Source organism: Thermobia domestica, chromosome 3, assembly GCF_964235325.1.
Source record: "Thermobia domestica chromosome 3, izTheDome1.hap1.1, whole genome shotgun sequence".
NCBI classification, from domain to species: domain Eukaryota; kingdom Metazoa; phylum Arthropoda; class Insecta; order Zygentoma; family Lepismatidae; genus Thermobia; species Thermobia domestica.
Window position 1 is genome coordinate 40351852 of NC_137456.1, and position 14926 is coordinate 40366777.

The 14926-nt window shown below is 35.8% G+C and overlaps 1 protein-coding gene across 1 annotated transcript in view; it reads left to right on the forward strand.

The window, feature by feature from the left end:
- The first annotated feature begins 11415 nt into the window (after positions 1-11415).
- Positions 11416-14926, forward strand: part of LOC145680324 (DIS3-like exonuclease 2) — a 74592-nt gene continuing 71081 nt past the window's right edge. The window contains 1 exon segment of the mRNA XM_081750700.1: positions 11416-11847. The gene's annotated coding sequence lies outside the window, so the exon portion shown is untranslated.

Sequence of the window (14926 nt, forward strand, 5' to 3'; positions counted from 1 at the left end):
AATTATTTGTTAGTAATCTATATATATAAAAGAGAACGTACAAAATCCTTTGTCCGCTCATCACGCTAATACGGCTGAACCAATTTCTTTCATTTTTGGGGGGTTATTAGGATTTGGACCCTAGATGGTTTTTATCATATCACTTTAATTTTCAATTACCAGTGTCTTGAGATAATTGACCATTCAGGTGTTGTAACGGATGAACGATACACATATAATCTTTAAATAGCCCCCACTACCCACAGTCCTGCGAGAACGGACGTCACCCCACTTCCCCCTTTAGAATATAAGAATTTTAAAAGGAGAGAGAAAGGAGAATTCCACTCCCCCACGGCTGAGAATAATGACGACGTGAAGAGTGAGGTTCAATACTGGAAAAGGCTTATACTGTATGCAAAAATATCACTATTAAGATAATCAGGAATTTGTCTACAACTACTTGAAAATGGAAAAAGTTTTCTAACAAAATGGAAAATTTTATTATAACAAATCCGAAACGTGTTATATAAATAGTAATATAGAAAACATTCAACAATTTTAACAAGTAATAATATCATTAATAGAAATCGCCGTTAGCAAGTAACATTTTTCCCAAAAGGATTTTTTTTTTTCCAAGTAACAAAATTTCTGAAGTAAATACTATAACCAATCGTAAATCCAAAATATAGAATTTAGAAACCTATATAACAATATAATCAAAAATGTATGGAACTCGAAGTTACTGCAAAGTGGCTTTCTTTGGAATGAAAATGTGGGAGGAAAAGATTCCTTAAATATGGGTCAAAATACATGAGTTACGAGCATCAGCTCATCTGTAACTCTATAGATTCCTCTTATTTTTTTTCTTTCCTTTTCAAAGCGGACCAAAGACATAAATCATTCATTTGAAGTCTCCACTAGCCTTAATATTTTCCGTAATTTCCATATATTAAACTTCCTGACTGGCGACTTTTCTTTAGTTTTATCAAGGAAAAACAAGAATCAACATGTTTTAACTCAAGGCTTAATTCTGCCTACACAAAACCAGTAACATGAACTATTCAATTAACTATTTTACTTTCTTACTTTTCCTTTCGCAATGTTTTAGAAATAAGTGCTTCCAAAATATATTGAATAATAATAATGTCTTCTAAATAACAACCATAGCCAGGAACTGTTATAGATTTCAAAAGAAGTTAACAAATTTATACGATAATACGGAAAGAATATTAATTTTAACGACCCATTTTCATTCAGAGGACCTATCACTCTTACCTCATTTTATACACTGCGAAGCGCTTCGGTCTTAAAGCCAGAACCTCGGCTGCAACGTGACGTCATCCCGATCGACGACTCGCGCAAATCCAACCGAAGGTTAAGCAGTGCTTCCAACTCCAAGAGAAAGAACCAACTTAACAGTAAACTGGAGTTTCATCTCACAAAAGTTTTCCTTTACAACGTTTCATTTTATTATGAAACTTGGGTGGGTTACAGTGTCCATAACGTACAAATCCTTTGTTATTAGTTCATCATAGGTAAAAATAAACGTATTTATATGCAACCCGCATGACCGTGTCACTCGGCGGGTTAACATAAATGACAGGCGATATACAGCGGAAAATAGCTTGAATCTTCTGTTTAAAATTTTTTAATTGATTTGCTTATTTTTACAGACACTTTTACAATATGCCAGCACCGGGATGACCGCAGCGAAGCGGGGCGGGTTAACATAAATGACAGGCGATATAATGCTAAGATTTACTGCAATCTTCTATGGTTTTTATCATATCACTTGAAAGCGAAAAAGTAAAAATTATCTAAGTAACAAAGTTTATTGCGTTCCGGGGTGACCGCAGCGAAGCGGGGTGAACGCTGCTAGTTTAGCATATGGAACACATTATAATATACAGGGTATTACAAAAATTTGTCAATATTTTGGGAATAGATTTCTCACATCAAAATAAGAAAAAAAGTTCATATGAACCTGTGCTTGGAAATGCATAGTTTCGTAGTTATAGAGTGTCGAAAATGTGAAAAATAAACTTTAAAGGTCCATAGTTCCACTACTATAGGACCGACCGTACTCGGACCAAGACATCATTAACCCTTAAGTACTCGCGCGGGGTGTTCACAGACACCCAGGCAGGTAACTTTTGTGCTGCTAGCCAGAAGTCCTGATGAAAAAATATTTTAAAAAATGTCTCAAAACGAGTTCAAAAAATCTGATTGCAGCAAATACTTTTAAAAACATGTGTAGAGTTACGCTACATTGTCTTAATTATTTTTTAAAATATATTTTTATTATAATAAAATAAATATCAATTTGGGTGTCTACGGGACCCCGCGCGAGTACTACTGTCACAAAAAGGGCGCGAGTACTTACGGGTTAAGGAACTAGTATATAAACTGTCCAATACTTGATCACTCTCCACTTACGTCTCTAAAAATTGATGTGCAAATACTGGAGCATTCTTAAACATGGATATTTGGATAGTTCACATACCAGTTCCTCAATAATGTCTTGAACCAACTACGATAGGTCCCATACCAAAGGGCGTCCATCAGGAGGGGGGCAAGATGGGGCGCTCGCCCCCTAAAGGAAATTGTACTTCGGAATATCGAAAACCCAATAGAATTTTTAGAATAGTTACATCAAAATTTTGAAACTATATTTGAAATGTCGCTTATACTTGCCTCCTTGGAAACCACAACGTGGGCGTCCCCAGGCCCGTATCCAGGGTGTCTAGGGGGGCCGCCCCCTAAATTTTTGCGGGACCCCCTAAAATTTTCACGGTAGGCTTGCAAATGAACTATAATGTGGTGATGAACTATAATATTTTTGAGTCGGCCCCCCTAACTTCAGCCGGGCCCCCTTACATTTTTGGGCTGGCTACCGCTCTGGGCGTCCCTGAATGGAGCTGTGAACTTTTAAAGTTAATTTGCTTCACGTTTTTGGGCATAGATCCATATGAACGTTTTTGCTAATTTTGGTGTGAGAAATCTATTCGCAAAATATTGTGACACGTTTTTATAATACCCTTTATATCACATGTGAAACATTATGACATATGGAACACAATACATATATAATAGTATATATTAGTTAAAATCTTACAGAGGTTGGAAGACATACGGAAAGCAGATAACAGGACTATACATTAATATTAAAAGAATATAGAACAGATAACTTTTAGGGTTAAAAGTTTATACAGTATATATTTTCATGCCACAGTTTGTTAAAACATTATCATGTTATCATTAGATTATATTTTTAAGCTTTAGCCCCGAAGAAGAGTACCCGTGGGAAGTATTGGAAATATCGGCAAGAATTCTGTTAGAAATGAATATTACCAACCCAGCCACGTAGCTTGTGGGCCCTTGGCTCGAAACCAGTGATGCCAACCCATGTGAAAAATCCCATTTTGTGGAATTTTTTGACATTAATTATTCGGAATGAGATAAAGAGAATTTTCGTCGAAATTAGCAACATATATGGAATTTCTTCACTACATGTATAATCGACGCCAACAAAATTTTCTACAAGCGGGAAGTAGACATAACGTCATCAATAAGCGTGACAGTGTTTCAACTTTTAGTCTTAACTCTTGGCTTAATCATATGCGATTCTTAAAAATCAAGTATCAAGAAACGAAATTTATGCTCTGGTATTTGAAGAAAGAAGAAAACAAAACAGTAAACGAAAAAAAGAAAGAAAGAAAGTAAAATGTCAGACGAGAAACGATCAATTTTACAGGATATATATGTCGAGAACAGTTTTTTTTTTTTTTTTTTTAAGTATTAATCGACTCAGTATAAGATGGTGATGGTACAAAGAAATGATGGAATCACTGCATTTCTGACAATGTAACAAAATATACTTATTTTCCGTTAAAGAAAATAGTTACTCACGAACTATTTTATAAACGTGGAAGATCGAAATTTGTTGATATTTCACCCAGAAATTAAAAAACAGTACTACACAAAATAATAATAATAATAATAATAATAATAATAATAATAATAATAATAATAATAATAATAATAATAATAAAGAATTTTATTGTCGTTAAGCTATACATAGCAATAGACAACGTCAAAATGTGATACAATATTGATACGTAAGTATAAATAAATAATGATCTATAACTAAATTAATGATGAAATGGCATTACAAAATAAATTGCAATAATAATATGCAACTTGTTATACAGTTTTATTCCAATTGTCTCATAACTATTTAACGATTTGGACAGTCGTTGATATGGGACATTTATGAATTTACGGCTTCTAGTATTATACGAATGGATGTCTTGCCTGAGTTGTAAATTTTGGTGATTACTTTTTATATAGAGGAGTACTGACACACACTACTCACGTCATCAGTACTTGTTATAATGTATCACAGCTAACAACACAGACAAACTTTCATAAGTTTCCTTCATCTCTACGGAATATGTCATAGGGATTGATGGTTTAGTGTTCCCATTATGTAGCAAAACAGCCTTAAGGCTTGTTTTAGGGGAGTCGATTAACAACCTCCATTCTTCAGGGATGTGTTGGAAACCTAGTGCATCCATTAAACCATCTATATTTGTACATGTAGTAACCTGAAAATTGTTCATGTCGGTTTCTGAAATTTGAAATTCTGGTGGTAGGAGCCAGTAAATTCCATTCTTGAAGTCTCGATCCGAGCAACTCAGCTTGTTGCTTACTCAGATTTAGATCCCTCACTAAGTCCTTCAGTCTGGACTGGTTAACAAAAAGAGGTGTGTTTTTGGTTGGGCTATAGTTTGGATCAAAGGAAGTTGATGGTTCGGGCAACTCATCTACTTGCTCTTCTGCTGGAGAAGATTCTTCTGACTGTGCGTATGGATCAGGGATTGGGAGTTCAGGTCCATGTGGTATGGGTTTTAGAGCGGATGGAACATTTGGGTACTAAATATTAGATTTTGTTCCTTTAAAATGACCCCAAATTTTTGTTAGACAGAAATAACAGTCTTCAGCATGACTGGTTGGTTCTCGCCAGACCATTGGCACCGCAAAAGGCATAGCTCGAGTTTTATCGCCACTTTTCCACTTAATAAGAGTAGAATAGCATGTTACACAGCACACATGGGGAGCCCACACTTTGTCTTGATCACACACATGACACCTAAAATAGCTATAATAAGCTTGTTTTAACGTTTCTGTTAATGCACGGCGCTGACTTCTCACAGTATATTTTCCACACACGTAACAGAAAATGTTCGGTGAGTTTATACACGCACGCCGCGATCTCTTCATAGCGGAGGAAGAAAACAAACACGCACACGCACTTACGACCACTTGTCACAGGTAAATCCAAATTAAAACTAAACCTACAATATGCATGCAGTTATACAACACTTCCTTATCTATTTGCCATGGACGGGATGGACCTGACAATTTATCAATAGAGTCCGATTTTGCGCAGCTTCATTGCATCAGCTAAACACGTGTTGTTGTACAGCTGTATCAATGCAATCACATGCCAGGTGGTAGAAAACCACAGACCTCTTACTCCATGTCGTATACTCTCATTTTTCGTATTTGTGCCTGTATGGGTAAATGAAATTGTGTTTTTTTCTTTCGGTGCAAAGAACGCAACATTACGTCTTAAAATAAGTAGTACAAACAACATACATGCAGCTATATTTATTTCTCTAGAAATAATAATGCGATTGTTCTGAAACTTGCGAGGTTTCTTAAGTATGTGGTGTCATTTTTGTATTTATATTTCAAGGGCCAGTGGTACGAAAATTTGGAAAAAAGGTATATTTTGAGGGAATTTCTCAGCCCCTCCCCTTGTCACGCAAAAAACTGTGGGTGATGGAGAAAAACGGATTGCACTTTCGAATTCAGCAACCAAAGTTCCTTTAGGATCAGATGTTTTCTTTCATGTGGCAAAAACCTTGTTTACTAGTGAGCTATTGATTTATTGAATTGATATAAATCTATATTCTGGCGCAATTCCCGCTTCTGTATCACTATATGAACAGTGACATGAGACAAAAAATCTACTTTTTTAGGGAATTTCCCGAAATATCCCTATAGAATTTCCCTCTTATAAAAATGGCGGACATGGTGTATACATCATTGTAAAGTATGTTTCATTACAAATCCAATGAAGTATAAACCTTGCTTATATTGTAATTCCCGTGGAAGTTACATGTGATTTTTCTGCACCTATTATATATGGTAAAATGAACAGTACACATAGCATATATTTATAGAAATATATTTATTTCTCAATGAAGAATGATGCGACTCAGATGAAACTTACAGGGTTTACTAAGTATAAATCAAGCTAACCTAGAATATAATTTGTATGTTTATATGCCTAAGGGTCCCGAGCTAGAGGTACAAAAATGAAGAAAAAATGGAAATTTTGGGGGAAATTTCCCGAAAATCCCTCTGTCACGGGAAACCTGTGCGTGATAGAGAAAAACGGATTGCAGATTCGAATTCAGCGGCTAAAGTTCCTTTAAGATCAGGTGTTTTCTCTCATGTGGCAGAAAAAAAGTTAAAATTTGTTGACTAGTGTTATTGTCATAATTTTAAGGTTGATAAACAAAGGTCTGCAATGAGCTAATTTGTCTACGTTTGAAATAATTCTGATGGCCTTTTTCTATATTAAAAGAATGCTATTTACATGATAAATGTTACCCCAAAATAATATACCATACGAAATTATACTCTAAAGAAAAATAAGCCGATTTGACAGTTATCAGGAACATGATTTTTTAGTTGTTTTAGCAGATATATTACTCTTGAGAGTCTTCCAGAAATATAATTAATATGCTGTTCCCGCGATAACTTGTTGTCAATATATATATATACCTAGAAACTTCACACATGTTGCGTTATTCTCAACAGGCACTTGTTTTAGACTAAAAGTCATATGTTGAGTTTTATTCTCTTTAAGTAAAAAAAAAAAGCCTTAAACCAAATCACAATCTGATCCCATGTATTTTCAGTTATAGAATTAAGTCTACAAAGATCAGGACTAGTATTTAGGAAGGTCGTATCGTCAGCATATAGTATAGAGTAAGCAGATAAAAAGTAAGGTAGATCATTTATCATTAGTAAAAATAAAAGTGGCCCGAGTACTGAACCTTGGGGTATTCCGTATTTAAGTGATGCAATACCAGATTTATTGTTATTTACAAAAACAATTTGTTTACAGTTTTCTAAGTAAGACTTGAATAATCTAAAACTTGAACCTTTGATACCGTAATACGCTATTTTTTGAAAGGAGAACTGTGTGTTCAACACAATCAAAGGCTTTGCTTAAATCACAAAATGTTGCTTGAACAAAATCCTTGTTTTCAAAGCCTCTAATAACCTTCTTTACTAAGGAATTTGATCGCTCCAACAGTAGATCTACCCTTTACAAAACCTTCCCCAAACTGTGAATCACTAATTACGTTATACTTATCAACATAATCACTTAACTGCATATGTATCACAGTTTCAAGAATTTTTTAGAAGACTGGTACCAGAGAAATTGGTCGATAACTAGATTAACAATTTTCGGGCTCCTTTTTATATACAGGCACAACTCGTGATAATTTTAAAACTTCGGGGAAGATTCCCTGTGTTAGACATTGGTTAATGCAATGGGTAAGCGGCAGAATAATACAATCAATAACTTTTTAAATTAGATTACTCGACAATCCACAAACATCAACACTGTTTGAACGCTTAAAGTTATTTACAATGTTGAGAACTACTTGGGGAGATATATTTCTGAATACAAAACTATCGTGTATAGGATTTACAGATTGTTCCATTAGATTGACTGCTGTTACATCAGGTTTGTCAATATTATTGTGTACTTCATCTACAGAGTTCACGAAATAATTACTAAAATCTTCTGGATTGGGATAAAGACAGTCCCGATTACTCTTAACTATAGAATTAATTGCATTCCAAGCTTGTTTGCACTTATTAACAGACGATTCGATTTTTGCCGAAATATACTGCTTTCTCGCTTCATTAACATCTTGCTTATACTATGTATTCCTAGCTTTCAAATAGACTGACCTAGTTACTTCATTTTTCTCTCTCTTATATTTGTTTAAATGTAACATCACCTCACACTTCATTGAGTAAAGTTGAGGGGTATACCACGTGAATTTTTTTAGGCGGCTTTTTAAGTAGACTCTGATTAACTTTACAAATTCTTTGTGGAATGAAGAAAGATACATTCATGTGATACATTGTATGATACATTTCTGTGAAAGTACAGTAGGAAAGTTAAGGGAATATATTTCATATTTTTGCTGATATATTATTTTATGATAATGATTGTATCCTCATGATTCTATTTCGATAGCCAATTGAGATTTTGATCAGAGAGGAGGCCCCTGTCCTCTCGGAGGCCTGCGGACACTATAGCTCCACTTAATCTGGCCCTGGCATAGGGTATGAATGAACTATACCACAAACTGTAAGAGGTGATTCCTTACATCAAAATAAGAGGAAAAGTTCATATGGATCTATGGCGAAAAGCACATAGTTTCATAGGCTGTTCAAAATCGCGAAAACGCCAAATTTCGACAGGCTCTATTTCGAATTCGAGAAACTGTGGCTGGCGGTTCTTATCATCGGAAAGGAAGGCATGCATACACAATCCAAAAGTGCATATTTCGTCAATTTTCTATAGATGTACAGGGTGTAATTCTCAGATATGCTCTCAATAGAGTTTTCAGATAGGTTATATCCTGATTTCAAGGAGAGTTCAAAGTAGGTAGAAGGTAAGCCTTGACAACAATGGACATCCAGTTCTCCGGAGGGAAGTCGGAAGTGTTAGGAACCGGCAGCTTCATGTCTTTTTGTGTTTGGAATCGTGTATAATGCGATATATTTCGTCATGGTAAATTTCACGTTTTCTTCACTTATAGGGAAGACCGGCCCCAAGTGGCATACCTAGGCAAAATGGCACAGTGGCTGTTTTAGAAAACTGTTTGATTAGAAACAGCCAGTAAATGGTTTAAATGAGAGTTTGATGTAGTAACATTAGTGAACAAAAATGGCGTGTGTATAGGTAAAACGCAGTAGGTGTGATCGGCGAAAAAGTGATTTTGGTAGGTAAAACTTTTATTTTCTTCTGTTTTTGATGTTGAATTATTTTACAGTACGAGGAAGTACAGACACTTAAACATATCAAATGTAAAATACATTCCATTAAAGGTAGGTAAGGGTAGAAACTTCAAGGTTAAGCTTTCACATAATGTGCAGCTACCTGTTTTTGTTTTCCCTGTGCATCAGGGCAAGATGGCACAGTAAATACTGTACCTTGCCATTTTGCCCTGGTTTAATCTGCCGAAGTTCTGAAGCATTTAAAGCAGTTTTCTTCAAATGCATTACACATATTACAATCAAGAGATGGAAAGGTGGTTGAAAACACATCCGGGAAGAACCGTGAGTCTTAGTAAAGTCGCCAAATTGTTTTCGAACGCTTATTTGAAATCTGCAACAACGCTCAGTGCTCTTAATGGATTCAAAGCAACTAGCATATGTTCTTTCAACCAAGATATTTTTCCAGACCATTTGTATCTAACAGCTGCTACTTCAGATTGCCCTGAGCCAGTGGACGAAAGTGAACCGAGTGTGGATTCGAATGCAAAATGTGAACAAGTCACAAACCCTCAAGATAAAAACGCTACTTCCATTGAGGATATTTCCCCTTCAGAACCAGGTCCATCTACATAAGAGCAGGAAAGAGTTTCAGAGGTCCTGTAGCAGTTTCCTCTAAAACCTTCATTGAGCACATTTCTCCAGTACCGCGAGCTACAAAGAAAACGCGAACATAGAAAAGAAAGAGGTCTGAGCGTAAAGAAATTCAACTCCTCCCATGTAGTCCATACCTCATGAAACTGAAGGCAAAGAGCGAATCTAAAATTAGACCTGCAGCACAAAGATGATCAAAAAGAATTATGAAACGTAGGGTCTTTATTGATCTTAGTGATGAAGAGTCTAGTGCCTTAGCCAAAGATTTGGAAGTCACTGAAGATGATAACGATGTGCCATATATCTACTGTAACGAACTTTACAGCATATCCAAAGCAGGGGCGTCATTTAGGGAGGGCAGGAGGGGGCAATTGCCCCCCCAAGAGTTTGAGGGATACATATACTTTAATCGATTGTACACTAATATACTAGTACAAAACGTGAAAATCTTATGTCAATGGTGCTCTTGCCCCCCTCAAGCGAAGTCTGAAATGACGCCCCTGATCCAAAGCCTGAGAAGGTTGGTTGCGTTGTCAGCTTTGTTTCCTCTGGAGTCAAACTGCACGTGCTGGATTATCTCCAAGGGCCAAATTGTTTGTTTGTGAAGTCTATGTAAGTTGAATTATACATAGTGCTTCTTTTTCAGTTTTCATCTTGTGTGTAGTAGGCATAATCCTGTAACATATTTTTACTTTCTTTAATATTCTTTAATTTCTTTTAACATGTTCGTAACTTGAACGTTGTTTTGCAAATAATGTTTAGGCCTACATTAATATGTTTAAATGTATTTGTTCGAAAATGTTGCTTCAGTCATTCTGTATTTTTTTCTATTAATCAGTATTCACTTTCGTATACTTCTGTTTATATGTTTCATAGAAGTAAGGTAGTGTGCCATTTTGCCCTGCCTACCCGGGCAAAATGGACTTTCGGAACTTTTTAAAAAAATCTAAATATAAGAACTTTGACAACAAACGATCGTATTGATCTCCACGCCAATACTCAAACAACATTCCAAAGAAACATTAAAAAAAAAAAATGTTTAAAATTTATTCTGAGGAAATATTCAACAGAAAGTCGATGTATGTCATTTTGGGCCGGTCTTCCCTAAGCGAGAAAGAAAACATTGCAGCGTGCGTTTTCCCGAGTACGAACACAGTGCTGCTGACGATCCTTAACACTTCCGACATCGCGCCAAAGGATTCCGTGTTCACTGCTATCAAGGCACAGAACAGACAAAGGATATACAGATATCCTTTGTCTCTGTATCAAGGCTTATCGTTTGCCTGCTTTGGACCAATCATAAAGTCAGAGCATATGTCAAAATTCGGTTGATGGCATGTCTGGGAATTTCACCCTGTATGGAATACTCTGTACAGCCATTGAAAATTAATGAAATATGCATTTGTGGATTGCGTATACGCGACTTCCTTTACGCTGATAAGGACCACCACCCACAGTTTCTGTAATTCGAAATAGAGCCTGTTAAAATTTGACTTTTTCGTGATTTTAGACAGCCCTATCTCTGAAACTATGCACTTTTCTCTACGGGCCCATATAAACTTTTTCTCTTATTTTGATGTAAGGAATCACCTCTTACAGTTTGTCGGTATAGTTCATTAACAACCTGTATATGTATATTTTTTTATTTTCTTGTCTGCGAGCTCGAAGATCCTCCATCTGTACGCCACTATACTGTCGTACCTATTCGTTGGATTGTGAAATTAAAGAAATAAAATTTAGTACGGCCTTGGTGCTACCATGATAAATATAATTACTAAAAGAAACTAAGGAAGGACATCGTTTGACCATCAAGCTATTTATTTATTAAAGAGCGAGAGCGAAGTGACGAAACAGCTAGCAATAACTACGTCACCAGTGCGAAATAGCAAGTGATTGGCTTGATATACGAGTGCATTGTATTTCTGTTTTGTTCTAAATTGTAGGGAAATTGTTTATCGGTTCAGCACTCATTAGCGTTAATCTTCTTTGGTTAGTTACAAGATGGGATAATTTTGAAAGTTAATTATCACTACGTTTTCTGTTTTGAAAAAAGAAATCAAACAATTCAGTGTATAATTTTCAAAGAAGAAACCTGGCTTGGAAAACAAAAGAAATGTAAGGTGACATCTCGTTTAATCTAAAATTCAGTTTATCTGAATTATTTATCGATGCACTTGTTTCTCTGTCCTTTGTGAAGGGTAAGAACTAAAGTAGTATATTGATTTCATTGTGTTGCTTTGCGTATTTAAGTAGAATTTCTGAAAGTATATTATGAAAACAGTAGTTGACTTCAAAATACTTGTGTAATGAATGAATGGCTTAGTTGAGTAATATAGGGGCCAAAATTAGGATATAAACTTATTCCGGGAGAAATATTGATACCTGAGTAATGTTTTTCGGCCTATGTTTAGCAGAAGGGATCCAGCTCTTTTCTCTAAAAAATGTTACAATTTTGGTAATTTCTGTTCACGTTCGGTTAGTTTAGGTTATGTTAGGTTACTTTAGGTTATATTAGGTTAGTTTTTTTTTTTTTTTTTTTTTTTACGTGCTTCTGGACCCCTTGTACTAAACACACTCCTGTTTTTCAACAGACGGGTTCATTCGAGCCGACGGTTCTACCAAAGAGCAAATTTATAGGTAAAATACAATGTGAAACATTTTTCGTGAAGGAATGAGAGTATGAATTTTAAGGGATTGAGTATAGCCCGCTCCCCCCAGTGATTTTTAACGAATCATAGTGATTCTAACGATTCATATTAGTTCATAATGAATCGGAATCGCATGTTATAAAGATTTAAGATGTAAATCTTGTGGTAAGGAGGTTTTAGTATAACTAGTAGTAGTAGTAGTAGTAGTTAGTAGCAATAGTAGTAGTAGTAGTAGTAGGAACGGGTTAAAAGCCCCGCAGGGGTTGGTTGGGTTCTGTTCTCGATATAAGTAGTATTAGTAGTAGTAGTAGTAGCCGTAGTAGTAGTAATAGTAGTAGTAGTACTAGTAGTAGTAGTAGTAGTAGCAGTAATAATAATAGTAGTAGTAGTAGTACTAGCAGTAATGGTGGTAGTAGCAGCAGCAGCAGTAGTAGTGACTCTTCCAGTTCCGGTGACAAAGAACTGGGGGGAGCGGGCTATACACAAGCCATTTTAAGTAACTGTCAGTGCATAGCATATTGAAATGAATTTTGAGTAATTGTGAAAGTACTGCATGTGTAAGTGTGCTCTTCCACTATCCTCGTTTATGCGTTTTACCCCTTGTCGCTGACGCGCCTACTCCCTCGCTACCGCTCGGGCCTTCCTGCTGTGCTACTGCGCTGACTCGGTTAGATTCGCGCTCTTCAGGGGCGCTATTAAGTTGGTTTGTGCTTTATGCGCTGTAGTTTTTATTCCATACGTCAACGCTGTATTCATATTGAGCCCTCCTAAAGTCAATCAGCAAGTAGTAGTGGAGCTCCTCATTTAGTACATGGTCTGCTAAAGGAAATGCGAAGCTCGAGTCTAACCTGAAAATATAAGAAATGTATGAAAATTTGGTAGAAGCGTCTGCTCGAGTAATGCCAAATAGACGACATATCTCTAACTCAAGTCATAAAGTAGAAATAATATAACTCTCCATAAGGAAACACCGTGATATCAAATTTTAGAAGGCATACTTAACTTTTAATGAAATACTGACAGGAAATGCACTGTTGCTGTCTTAGAAATTGTTTCGTTTAGTGAAGGAGAAGTTTTATGACGGTGCAAATTGGGTTTAGGAGGGCTGAGTGTAAATAGAGCGTGTGGGCATGGCATTTAACTCATAAAGCACAAATCAACTTGAAAACACAAACCAGCTTGTGCTAGGTGGCGCTAAAAAGTACGGGATGCATCCATAGGGAGCAGGCGTGTTAACGACGGTGGATATGAGAATAAATGACAGTGAAAAAACACTTCATATAACATAAAAATGTGCCTTGTGTGCGGCAAGCTTCTGTGATAACTTTGCACACTAATTTCACATAGCACTTTTTCTCCAGTGTACTTAAAGTGATAGTTATATCCAGCAAAGGTCACACTTTTCTGAGCCTCTGTGGAAATTGTGCCATTTACCAGCAATTTAATCTCCCTCATTTTTCGTAGGTAGATAATAATAATAATAAAACGTGCAAACATACGTAGTTAAATGGGTCGATAATAGGCCAAGAAGGCATTAGAAGACTTATTTATGTAAAGAATGGGTATAGAAATCATGAATTGCATGAGAACAAGAACTGTTGGCGCGGATGGTATAGGATTAATAGTTATTTGATCCACTGAATCTCCCAGTAATTATTTTTTTGGGTGTGTTCTCCATGCTTTGGGTCAATGTTGCAGATAAAGAAAAAGTACGAAGATCAGGACTTGTAATGAACTTATTTGCGCAGGCGACATAGCTCAACTGAAGCAATGAAATATAAAAATGAAATGAAATCTTTGAGTTTTGTAATCCTGCGTAAAAAGTGCAGTAATATACACAAACACTCTACTTTCAGGGATGTACTTCACCATGGTTAATTGATTAAGATCAAAGGGATGTAAATCGAATCATCTTTTTTTAAATAATTTAAATCAAATTTAATTTCCTCAAAACAAATGCGATATTTCTGACCATTATGAACAAACTCCATGGCTCTGGATTAGTAGCTTAACAAATAAAACACAGTTCTGACCAGAGCAGAATGAAATATATTAAAAACTATACTTACAATGTGTTACAGTTTCAAGGACCTAACGTCCTTTTCATCAGACAAGGTGTTGGTGTCTGATGAAGAGGACGTTAGGTCCTTGAAACTGTAACACATTGTAAGTATAGTTTTTAATATATTTCATTCTGCTCTGGTCAGAACTGTGTTTTATTTGTTCTGACCATTGTGAAACATTTATCAGATGAAAGTTCGAAACTCAGATCTTAATATGAGGATCCTAATGATAAAATAATTGTACATGTGTTAGCGTTTCTATATTTAAAAAATCGCTTCTAAGGAAATAGAGGGAATTTTCTATGGTTTTGCTCCATATTCAAATCGACAATCTCTCATCATCACTTGAAAACAGCTAGAAACTATTTGAAATGAATTTTTGAACATCGTCGAGGTTACTTTCTTTAAAATGCGTATCCTAAAGGACTTGGAACAGAAGGTTATAAATGTATTCCAAACATAAAGAGTATTTCACGAGATCCT